This window comes from Zingiber officinale, chromosome 8B, assembly GCF_018446385.1.
Source record: "Zingiber officinale cultivar Zhangliang chromosome 8B, Zo_v1.1, whole genome shotgun sequence".
NCBI lineage: Eukaryota > Viridiplantae > Streptophyta > Magnoliopsida > Zingiberales > Zingiberaceae > Zingiber > Zingiber officinale.
Window position 1 is genome coordinate 1,643,779 of NC_056001.1, and position 13,255 is coordinate 1,657,033.

The 13,255-nt window shown below is 43.1% G+C and overlaps 1 pseudogene; it reads right to left on the reverse strand.

Moving 5' to 3' along the window:
- Positions 1-529: 529 nt before the first annotated feature.
- Positions 530-4,792, reverse strand: LOC122017355 (annotated as a pseudogene).
- Positions 4,793-13,255: the final 8,463 nt, after the last annotated feature.

The window sequence follows — 13,255 nt, forward strand, 5'->3', positions numbered from 1 at the left end:
TCTCCAAGACTTACCTTATTTACCCGCCAAACATCCGGTCTAGCTAACCTATTTGGACTTATGCTTTTACTTCGTGTTTGATTGATCTGATCCAATAAGACTTTTCTACAACACCAAATAAGCACAATAGATATAAATAGTAAAGTAAAATAGTGTTAGCAACATTCAAATTCACTGATCCGGTCCATCACGTATAGTCGACTGAAAATCCTCTTTCAATCACATTTGTTTGAAGTTCACTCCTCTAAAACTTTTTACTACCTAGAGTTTAGTCCCCTAAGAATTTTCCTTTGCCAAGCATCCGATCAACCTTGCTTGCTTGGACTTTTCTTTTGTCAAACATCCGATCAAACTTGATTTTCTTGAACTTTCCTTTTGCCAGACATCCAATAAACTTTAACTTACTTGAATTTTTCTCTTGGCAAACATCCGCTCAACAAAATCAAATACTTATGTATTAATTCTGAGAAATGAAATGATAGTATAAAAAACTTAAGTAGGTATGCTAAACAGTGTGCAGGCTTTACTGAGTTTTATAGTTGCAATTTTCTAGAGGTGAATTTACTTAAATGAATGCGATTATTCTTCAGGATAAAAAATAACACATTTCTTGATAAGCAATCACATGACAGTTTGAGCGTGATCCCAATGAAAGCGTCATTTCTTCGCCCTAATCTGTGTAGTGAAGCAGAGGGTAGCTTGTTTTTGCCTGTGAGTTCTTGCCACTTGATGCTGAGATAGAGGAATCAATGAATGGCTCATGGACGGAGCTCTGTGTTTGGTTGTCATGGGAGATCTTCTCCAAAGCTTTGAACCTCACGTTGCCAACGGTAGATGCTGCTCGATTTATCGCCATGACCTTCACCGGCATCTTGCCTTCAAGCATACTTATCACTGATGACATTGCAGGCCTGAGCGTTGGGGAGGGGTTGGTGCAAACAAGAGACAGTTCTAGCATTTGCAGTGCTTCCTCCTTTGAGTAGTTGGAGCCAAGGCTTCGGTCAACTAATTCAAGCAAATTTCCCTGCTCTTGCAAAACATAAGCCTGCAGAATAGAATAGATTATTGAGATCCATTAAGATTCAAAAATAGAACAGTCTATTGTTTAGTAAAAAAAATTCCTTGTTTTGAAAAAGAAATGAGAAAATGCCAATTAGAATTTGAACATATGTATCAAACAATTTAGATGAAAAGAAACATAAGTTTAATAGAAATGAAAAATGAGAAACACAGCATAGAAACGATTTCCACAAAAGAGGGATATGCCTAATTGGACAAAGCAAATTAAACGAGAGACTAATTACGAGTATGTCTGTCCAAAAATTGCAAGAAATAAAATAGTTGTATTGTTTGAACACTAAATCATTTTATTTAGGGTGAATTACATTTTATCCCCTGAGGTTTGGTTAAAGTACAAAACAATCCTTGTGGTTTCAAAAGTAATAAAAAAACCCCTGAGGTTTGGCTAAAGTAACAAAAAAGCCCCTTGACTGGTCGGCGATAGTAGTCAACCGGCAAAGATAAGAAAAGACATATATACCCCTACCTTTCAGCGGGAAAAAAGTAAAAAATTATCTGAAGCAGTCGAAAATTAACTAAAGTAAAAAATTACTATACCTTGAGAGAGTCATTCCACTAATTGATTACTCTTTACAGTGAAAGAAACAAAATGTGGGAAAGAGGTGTCTGGTTGAGAGGATAAGATGAGGAGAACAGTTGGTTGTGGTTTGGAGCATAAGACGAGGAGAACGGATTTTTGCAATAGATACATTTCGGTAAGGAATTTGTAATCAAAGATATTCTAACTTTGTGGGTTTACTGTTTACACAATCGATCATTGGAATGACTCTCTCAAGCTGCAGTAATTTTTTTACTTTAGTTAATTTTCAGCTACTTCAGGTAATTTTTTTACTTTTTTCCCGTTGAAATGCAGGGGTATATATGTCTTTTTCTTATCTTTGCCAGTTGACTATTATCGCGGACCAATCAAGGGGTTTTTTTTTACTTTAGCCAAACCTCAGGGACTTTTTTGTTACTTAATTCACCCTTTTATTTATTCTTAAATAGTTTGGTTCAAACAAATCTGTTGATTACAGATTAGCTTGCAATTATTTTATACTAATATGGGAACTGATTCTAAATATTTGTTTTATTCTCTTTTCAACTTTTAAAGTCTATTTTCTAAGCACGAAAAATGTTCTAAGAAGATTTTTTGATCTAAATTCACCCTACAGAGCAAAATTGGATGATTAGGACATAGTGATCTATGAAGAAAAATTTCACATCAACGAAAAGAAAAAAAAAATACTTCCTTACCCAATCAAGAAGATAAACAAATTTCTCCATGGGCCTATAATTAGTGTTGCTCATTCCGCTAACAATTTCTAATGTCACCACTCCAAAACTGTATACATCTGCTTTGTCTGTCAAGTAACCCCTCATTGCATACTCTGGAGCCATATAACCTCTGCAAGAGTTAGAAAGTCTACATAAGGTTAGGTTGCACAAACAATGCTTTTGCCAATTCAGAGCAATAATAACAACTCAATATGATGCCTTCATTTCAAAAATAACTCTTTCAATGTGAAAACAAATCATGGTTATGGCCATGAGGAGCTTATGTCATAAGTTCTATTATCAACATATGATATGCATATTTTCTTAATTTAATTGCATCAATTGGATACTTTGTCTTACAATTGAACATGATGCTAGTTAGATAAATCCTGGATTAGTTCCTTAAATATGTATTTTAAGAAAAAACAATATAACTCACACTGTCCCTGCTATTCTTGTGCTGATATGAGTGTTTTCTTCTTCATCAAGTCTAGCCAAACCAAAGTCGGATATTTTTGCATTGAGATCTTTATCTAGTAGAATGTTTGTTGCCTTGATGTCTCTGTGAACAATCTTCAACCTTGACTCCTCATGAAGATATGCCAATCCTCTCGCTATCCCAATGCAAATATTGCGTCTTGTTTGCCATTCCAGATTGAGGTGATATTTCGATGGACCTATTAAAACTTGGGTTTAGCCTTGTATCTTTTACAAATGATTTGTTAAGTAAATGTTATGACGGAACCAAGAGCACATTTCCAGCAATCTATTTGTGCAGCTAGATAAGTACATACCAAATAAAGCACGAGCAAGAGAATTATTCTCCATGTATTCGTAGATAAACAACAATTGATTTCCTTCTATACAACAACCATAAAGCTTCACGAGATTTGGATGTTGTAAAGCTGATATCATTCCTATTTCATTGACAAATTCACGGTTCCCTTGCCTAGACTTGGAAGAAAGTTGCTTGACAGCTTTCATGGAACCATCTGACAGTATACCCTGAGACAGTCATAATTAAAAATAACCACTATTGTGATATTACAAATAATTTAAAGTTGAAATACAACCAGAGAAAACAATGCATTTGTGACCATTTAGATTAATAAAAAAAATACAATTTGCAAATGCATTTATACCTTGTACACTGGACCGAACCCGCCTTCACCTATCTTATTTTCAGGATCAAAATTCCTAGTAGCAGCTTTAATCTGTTTCAGAGTAAAGTAGCCAGTTTGCAGCTCGAGGCCTTTGAGTTCTGCATGATCGTTAGTGTTTAACTAGGCAAAGACCCATGAACTACATTCCCTTTTAATGTATAGTTCTTTAATTCAGGACACGCTCATAGAACTTATAGCTTACCATTTTCTCGAGGATCTTTTTTGATGAAGTAAAACCAAATGATGTTGAAGGCAAGAATAAGTACAAAACAAGATGCTATAGCAATGCCCACAATAACCCCAACAGATAGCTTGCTTTTATCCTTGCAATTAGCCTCAAAATCTACAAGAAGCAACATAATTTATTATTGAGCAAGATGTTAATGGAAAACGAAAAACCATTTCAAAAGGACTTACTCGGAGTGATAGAAATGGCTGAGACAAGAGGTCCATATACACCTTTCACATGGATGTTGTTTGTTCCCTTGCCACCCCACTGAAAGTGAATCTCCAGTGTGTCATTAACCCAAGTAGCGATGTTTTTGATAAGCACCTTGCCGGTTCCATGAGCTTCTTTTGCAATGTTGAAATCCTGCAGAACTTTTTGGCCCTGCAACGTTTAGAGTTAATCAATGAATTAGCACATCAAAGACTTTTCAAAGAAAAGGATTGTTAAAGTATTATGAATATCTTGTAAGAAAAAACAACAAGAATTAATTATAGGCCACAAAATCAATCACCTGGATTGATACATCAAACAAACGTCTTCCCACACTAGCATATGTTTGGTCATCAGTGAACATAATCTCAGCAAAATGGAGTCTCACTGTGTAGCTTCCTTTCTGTAGGCATAGGCCATAGTATTTCATGGAAAGAGGACTAAGCCGAGCTGTCATGTATAATTCTGGATTACTCATATTTAGGATTGAAGAATTCTCCGCAATAAAAGAACCTCTTTTCTGATTTCCGATAAAGTCTCCAGTACTACTGCATGCCCATGCACCAGAGTTGCTCTCATGAAAGGTAGAGTAATCCTCAGTGGCATATAAATCTTCTTGGTACTCATGCCCGTCGATAGTCACTTTACTACCGCCACAGTTAATGAACAACTCACAATCTGCACAATGATATGAGAGATAGAATCATGTGAAATCTATGGACTTGAATTATATCTCAATTTGTGGTAATCCTTTTAAAAGCTTATATACCTACTTTTTGATTTCCTTGAACACGGAAGATTCTTCCTTAAGCACGAGGGTATCCTGAAAAACCATACAAAGCAGAAACGTTTGGTGTGAGATTCCACAATCCAATTGCACAATTCCATTAAAATTGTTCGCACTTAGCCTATATTTTTCTCTTTTTTTTTTTCCTTTCATTTAAGTATATCATTCTTGAATCAAAAGCATGAATTTCACGGGTGAAGTTTAGACATTTCTAACCATTACTTTTGTCAATCAATCTCTTTGGCTACCACAATGCATGTTTCATTGAGAACCCAGAGTTGCTTAGATATGAAATATAATACACTTTTGGAAAAGCTAAATACAAACATTCATGCTAAGTAAGGTCATAGAGTTGATATGCCCACACATTTAGAGGAAATGGGCACCACTGACCTAGGACTTATACCATAAAAGAAGTTCCAAGCTGGAGGAGCAGCAAAGGAGTGTATGTTGGATCCTTAATTCAACGTTAGTTTTATATGTGAAATAATTGTGTATTGTGGGCTGTAACATTAAAATTGATCAACTAAGGTTTGAGTATGTAGAGACGTTATAAGTAGTTTCTATTTTTATGATGAACTAAAATAGAAAATACCAAAAGATAACCGAAAGGTGTTATCTTAACTCGATAAATAGCAGTTAATGGTCGTTGGTCGCACGAGCTGTTTGATTATCTTCTATCACATCGTTGGAGAGAGTGCCGAGATAATACTGAAGGGGTCTCTCCAGGAATCGTGTTGATCTGGAAGGTTAACTAAAGGGATCGTGTTAACTAGAGAGGACCACATATTGGTATGCAAGTCAATTCCCTGTCCAAACCACAAAGGTATTGAACAATCAAACCAATCACTTGATAAAACAATGCTTTTTTGCCTAGGCGGTCACTTTGTGTCTCTACAACTCTTTTTATCACATTCCACATTCAGAAGATAGGTTATCCTATCTTTTACATCATCTTTCTAAGTGATATGTGTTATAACAAACAGATCTTAAAGATGACGTGGTGGTCTAAATTAAAGTAAGGTGAGAATCGAATTCAGAGTAGGGGAGCGCCTCCCAGATGACTTTGTTGATCGTCTTGCGTTAAAACTCTAGGATCCTACCCAAGTGACGATTGACGAGATAGAATTCATGCACTTTATTAATGATAATATGTGGTGTATAAATACTATTACAAGTGAAAAATAGGAAAACATATAAAATATTAAAAAACAAATAAGTATTTCCTAATAATAATTATTCTATAATAATTACGAAACAAATAAGTATTTTTTAATAATAATTATTTCATAATAACTAGGAAACAAATAAGTATTTACTAATAATAATTATTCCTTAATACGCCCCCTCAAGATGGTGTCCCAGAAATGACACCAATCTTGCTGCAAATAGCAAACAACCGAGGTCGAGAAAACGACTTGGTAAGTGAATTAGCCAACTGATTCTCAGCAGGAATATGAGTAACTCGTAGTTTGGAGGCCTGCACCAGATCATGAATAAGGTAATAGTCAATAGCCAGATGCTTCATCCGAGAGTGAAAAACAGGATTAGCTAAAAGATAGATGACACCCAAATTATCAGTGAAGAGCACAATAAGCATGGTAACCGGAAGAAGTAGGTCTATCAAAAGTGACTTAATCCATTGGATCTCAGATGCCATAGAGGCAATGCCGTGATATTCAGCCTCAGTTGAAGAGTGTGCAACCGTGCACTATTTGGTAGATTTCCAGGAAACTGGATTAGCACCTAGAAAAATAATAAATACACCTGTAGAACACCGATCATCTAGATCTCCTGCCCAGTCCATATCAGAGAAACCATGAAGAGTAAGAGGTGTATCCGCAAGAAGATGAATGCCAATATCCCTAGTACCATTGAGATACCGAAGTAGACGCTTTACAGCGCCCCAATGCGTCTCAACAACAGGGTGGTGCAATTTTTGTAATACCAGAGCAACTTGGGCTATTCCAAGATGTCTTCTCCCGATGGGAATCCATTACTCTCAACCATGTCGTTGCACAAGGGTTCACTGATCCTGTCGAAAAAATAGAATATATGGAAAATCTACTTGGTGAAATGGAAAAACTAGTATGGATCCAGTGGCGTATGATGTATCCAACAGAATATGACGCCCTTATCCAGGCAGCTAACGGCGGGCGAGGAACTCAAAAAATATTGTCCTAAATGAGAAGAGTCTTCTCCTCAGAAGACCCTACACAAGGATCAACTGTAATCCAAGATGAAGCCTACAGAGATTTGGAGAAGCTCTCATATGATAATATGAAGAACATTCTCCAATATATGAATAATTATATGCGCTTTGAATCAAAAACAAGATGCTTATATACAGGGCCATAGTTATTTGAAAATTTTTGGTTCAAGATGCCCGGTGATCTTGGTAAGCGAATTAAAGAAGCTTTTGATACAAAATATAAAGGTTTAACAATTGGTGTATTTCCAAGAGTACTTTTCACTTATAAATTCCTGGAACAAGAATGCAAGGACACGACCTTTAAAAGGTCCCTAAAGGATCTTTCATTTTGTAGTCAAATACCTATTCCAGGATATTATAAAGGATCAGGGACAAAGAAATATGGCTTGTGGCAAAGCAAGACTTATAAGGGAAAGCCACATGACACGCATGCACGAGTAGAAAAACATAAGCATTTATTAAAAAATAAAAAATGTAAATGTTATCTTTGTGAACAGGAAGGCCATTTTGCACGAGATTGTCCGAACGACAAAAGAAGTAGCAAAAGAGTTGTTATGTTTGAACAGCTGGACATTCCTGAAGATTGTGATATCCTCTCTGTTCAAGAAGGAGAAAACCTTAGTGATGTTATTTATAGCATCTCGGAAGGAGAGGAGACCAATGATCTACAAAGATCAATCCAAACACTGGTACTCTCTGAAAACATTTTTATGTTGGGACAAGTGGATGGAGGTTATCGACCACAAATCAAAGTCACAGATCAACAATATGAATGCATCCACCAATAGATAGCAAATGAAGATACTTATCCCCCACAACCATCCAAGTGTACGGGATGTCAAAGGGATACCCAAAAAAGGGCGTGGATTCATTGTCCAATTTGCTTGATTACTTCATGTAATCTTTGCGGCCCTTACTACTTTGGCCAATAGATACCTGTATTACCTCCTGCTTCTACACCTTTCTTTTCTAACAGATTATCACAGGAGCAGCAAAAATACATCTCATGGTGGAAATCAGAGATGGATAGGTTGAAGCAAGAAGTAGTCTATTATAAAAACTTATATGAACAACTTGATCCGGCAGTAAAAAGGGTCTCAGCCTGGGAACCGATGAAAGGCTGTGCGGTGGATGGCCGAGCCGAGCAGATGGGTAGGTCCGAACGGAGCTATAGGTAAACCCATCCACGGGCTCATGTTTCCGACGCCCAGGCAGGAAGACCGAAGGGCCGAGCGGGAGTCCGATCGGCAGGGGCCAAGGGCCGAGGGGGTTGTCCGTTCGGCCAAAATAGGGGCGAGGGTATAAAGGGGGTCGAGCGGCCTATGCGCTCGACTCAGGATATGAGATGTCAGCCGAAGCATGTCTAATGATTAGGCTGTACACAAGATCGCTTGATCTTGCCGTCACATCATGGAGAGGCTGATACAGTAGCAGTATGGTCTCATGGACGTCTCCCTGACAGATCCATATTTAGACATGGCCCTTCTGACAGACCCATACCTGGGCATGGTCAGAGGCAGGTGGTTGCTTTGATTGGCACGCCCAGGCTTCTTTGAGAGATCTATATAAGGCTTCCATTTCTCCACTGGAGGTATGAAAAATCTTCATCTTGAAGCCACCTTTTTGTTATTCCTCGCCTGACTTGAGCGTCGGAGGGCCGTCGCCGGGACACCCCTCCCGGCTCGATTTCGTTGCAGGTTCACCGGAGCATTCGAGGATCTAGCGAAGCGCCACGTGCCGGCGTCCACTGCTTCCGGTTCGGACGGATCAATTGGCGCCGTCATGGGAACGCTCCCGCATCCGATCGGTAACAATGGACGAGGCTGGACGACAAAACACGGTGACGCTTTGAGGGAAGAGCTCGGCGCTCTGGTCGAGATAAGGGCCCAAACTTGTTGAACAAAAGCAGCGGTCGAACAACAGGAGCAACAAGCGACATCTGCGTCTGGTGGCGGCGGAAGCACCTCCGGCTACGTCGCATTTCACCGGCCTTATTCGCACCCCGCACTTTCGAAGAGATAGAGGTTCTTCTTGGACGAAATACCAAGGCGGGATAATGAAAAGGTAAGGCTCCGGCGGTTCATCTCCGGCGGGCCAACCGCCAATTTTGGAGGCTATTCTCGAGACCCTCGCCCAAGCACTCGTGCCTCAGACGATCGGCGAGTACAACGGAACAACGGACCGGATGATCATCTGGGTAAGTTTGATAACTGACCACGCTCCATCAATACACCGAGGGTGAAATGCCGCGTCTTTCTTACCACACTCGGGATCGGCTCAGCGGTGGTTCCGGAGGTTGCCGGACGGATCTATCACAAGCTTCAAGGATTTCGAACGGCCTTCCTCCACCACTTTGCTAGCGATCGGCGTTATCGGAAGACAAGTGTCACCTGTTCGCCATCAAGCAAGATCCAAAGGGCTCCGGGCTTACATCCAACGATTCAACCAAGTGGCAATGGACATCCCAACGGCCACATCGGAGGCGATGATGAATGCCTTCACACAAGGCCTAGTAGATGGTGACTTCTTCCGGTCGCTCATCCGAAACCGCCCGAGATTATGATCACATGTTGCATCGGGCCAACGAATACATAAGCGTGGAAGAAGCGCAAGCCGCTCGGAAAAACTCTGGCGTGCACTGTCGGTAGGCGGAAGCGACCGCGCTCGCGACCACCTAGAGGACCGAGGGCGGCAATTCGATCCCCACGCGGATCACATGTACAAGAGGTGGCTGCCGCCCAAACCGAAGAAGAAGTGGACCCCTCTGTTCTGCTCCTTCCAACGGATACGCACAACACGAGGGATTGTCGAAGTCTTCCTTCGTGACTAATCCCATTCCCAGGAGAGCCGAACGTCTCCTCCCATCGACGGAAGACAAAGGACCTATGAAGTGGCCGGACCCGCAGAGGCGACATCACCGAGCAGCTCGATCGGCACGATCCCAAGGCGGGAGAATCGCGGGCGTCGAGAAGCAGTCCGGCCGTCCGCTCGGGAGGAGGAAAGCAGGAGCAATACTTCCGGGCGAGATCGCGTTATTCTTTGGAGGGCCGGGAGAGACTCAACCAAGGCGAGAAAGGCGGGCGTTCGGCAGTTGCAGATCCACGCGGTCGTCTGTAGCCAAGAGCGGGCAAGTGGACGGAAATTACTGGGCCCGGAGATTTAGAAGGAGTAGAAGTGCCCCATGACGACGCGCTGCTCATTAAAGCGGTAATAGCAAATTACACCATTCACCGCATATTTGTTGACACAGGGAGTTCGGTCAACATCATATTCAAGAAGGCGTTCGATCAGTTGCAAATTGATCGAGCCGAGCTGCTGCCCATGACGACCCCGCTCTACGGGTTTACGGGCAACGAAGTTCAGCCGGTCGGGCAGATCCGGCTAGCCACCTCACTGGGAGAAGAGCCGCTCAGGAGGACCAGGACAATAAACTTCGTGGTGGTCGACTCTCCGTCATCCTACAACGTCATTTTGGGACGACCGGCGCTCGGCGAATTCCGAGCGGTTGTCTCAACCTTCCACCAGAAGATAAAGTTCCCGGTGGAGGACCAAGTAGGAGAAGTGCCTGGAGATCAGCTAGCAGCTCGGCGGTGCTATATAGAGATGATTCGGGCAGAAGCTTGCTCCGCTCGGAAGGCGCCCCGAATCGAGGTACACGTCATAACCGAGAAACCTCCTGCTTTAATTTATGATGAAAAGGAGGAAGTTCAGATCCATCCAACCCGATCGGAGGCCACGACTTTTATCGCCTCGGATCTGGAGGAAGAACAGAAGGAGAAGCTGATCCAATGCCTCCAACGAAATCACGATGTCTTCGTCTGGTCGACACATGAATTGCCCGGAATTTCGCCGAGCATAGCGCAGCATGAGTTACATGTCCGACCGGACGCTCGGCCGATAAAGCAGAGAAAAAGAGATTTCAGTGCCGAGCAGAATGCCATCATCCGGGCGGAAGTAGAAAAACTTCTGAAGGCCGGCCACGTATCCCGAGCTGGCTGGCCAACGTAGTATTGGTCTCCAAGCCGGGCGGCAAGTGGAGAGTTTGCATCGACTTTCGGGACTTGAACAAAGCATGTCCCAAGGATTTTTATCCTCTGCCCCGGATAGATCAGCTGGTGGACTCTACGGCCGGCTGCGAATTAATCTGCATGCTTGACGCCTACCAAGGATATCATCAAGTGCCGCTCGCCCGGGAAGATCAAGAAAAAGTAAGCTTCGTGACGGCCGACGACACTTATTGCTACAAAGTGATGCCGTTCGGATTGAAGAATGCCGGGGCCACCTATCAACGCTTGATGAACAAAGTATTCCGGGAGCAGATCGGGCGGAATCTGGAAGTTTATGTAGACGATATTCTTATTAAATCCGTCCGAGCGGTAGATCTCTGCAAGGACATGGAAGAAACCTTCCGAACGCTGCGCAGATATGGAGTCAAGCTGAATCCCCAGAAGTGCCTGTTCGGAGCAAAAGGAGGGCATTTCTTGGGATATATAGTGACCGAGCGGGGAATTGAAGCCAACCCCAGCAAGGTGAAAGCTCTGCAAAACATGCTTCCTCCTAGAAACACAAGGGAGGTACAACGGTTGACCGGTCGGATAACTGCATTGTCCAGATTCATCTCCAAAACCGCCGACCGGAGCCTGCCATTCTTCAAGATCCTGCGCAAGGCTACTAAGTTCCAGTGGGATGAAGAGTGTGACCGAGCATTTGAAGAGTTGAAAACATATCTAAATTCTCTGCCTGTGCTGGCCAAGCCGAGCGGGGGTGAGTCACTTTATATGTATCTATCGTCAACTGAGCATGCTGTAGGCTCAGCACTTGTGAGGGCGAACGGCGAAGAGCAGCCGGTGTATTTTCTGAGCCACATTTTAAAAGACGCTGAGTCTCGTTACACCGGGCTCGAGAAGTTGGCCTTTGCTTTGGTTCTAGCCGCTCGTCGCCTGCGACCGTATTTCTTGGCTCACACCATCATTGTCCGTACGAACAGTCCACTCGGAAGAGTGCTGTTGAATCCAGAAGCGTCCGGACGGCTCATCAAGTGGACGACAGAATTAAGCGAGTTTGACATCCAATATCAGACCCACTCGGCGATTAAAGCCCAATCCTTGGCTGATTTTATGACCGAAGTGCAAAGGCCTGAGCCGGAAGCTATGTGGATGAATCCTCCACTCGGCTCGGAAGTGGGATCGGAATAGTACTACTCTCACCTCAGGAAGAAAAGATGCACCTATCCGTCCGGCTGGATTACAAAGCTACTAACAATGAGGCAGAGTATGAGGCCCTTATAGCCGGACTGTAGGCAGCAAGGCATGTGGGAGCCGGTCGGGTGACACTTTATTCGGATTCACAGTTGGCCGCTCAGCAGCTCTCCGGCACCTTTGAAATCAACTGTGTTCGGCTCAAACTCTACGCTGAGGCCTTTGAAAAACTCAAAGCTGCTTTCCGAGAGGTGCTTATTCAGAAGATTCCCCGAACGGAGAACCAGGCGGCCGATGAGTTAGCCAAGCTTGCGAGTTCGATAACGCCAGTCGCCCTTCAGCAACCAATTGAAAAAATACTGCTGGTAGCGCATGTCGACCGGATGCAAGGCCTCACGTTTCCAAGTGACTGGAGGACACCTATTATAGAATTCCTCCGTTCGGGCACCACACCATCTGAGGAATATGCAGCCCGGCTCCTCAGAAGAAGAGCCGGTCGGTTTACACTCATCGGAGATCAGCTTTACAAGAAAGCTTTTTCGCGTCCTTTGCTGAAATGTGTAAGCTCGGAAGACTCAGCTTACATCCTCCAGGAAGTACATCAAGGATCATGCGGGGGACATCCGGGCGGGCGCTCGTTGGCCAAGAAGATCCTCTTGGCCGGATACTTTTGGCCAACCTTACAAACAGATGCCGCTCGAACAGTATCTACATGCCTTTCATGCCAGAAGTATCATAACTTCATCCACCGACCAGTAGAGGAGATGAAGGCATCAACCATCTCATGTCCGTTTGATCAATGGGGAATGGATATTGTGGGTCCATTTCCGATGGCGACCGGGCAGAGGAAATTCTTACTAGTGGCGGTAGACTACTTCTCCAAGTGGGTGGAGGCCGAGCCGCTCGCAAAGATTACTGAACAAATGGTTAAAAAATTCATCTGGCAACACATCATTTGTCGGTTCGGCATCCCCCGCCGACTAGTGTCCGACAACGGGCGGCAGTTCACAGGGAAAATGTTAGAAGAGTGGTGCAGGAGCTACGGCATTGAGCAACATTTCACGTCTGTGGCCTATCCCCAGAGCAACGGTCAGGCTGAAGTCGCCAACAGGGAAATTC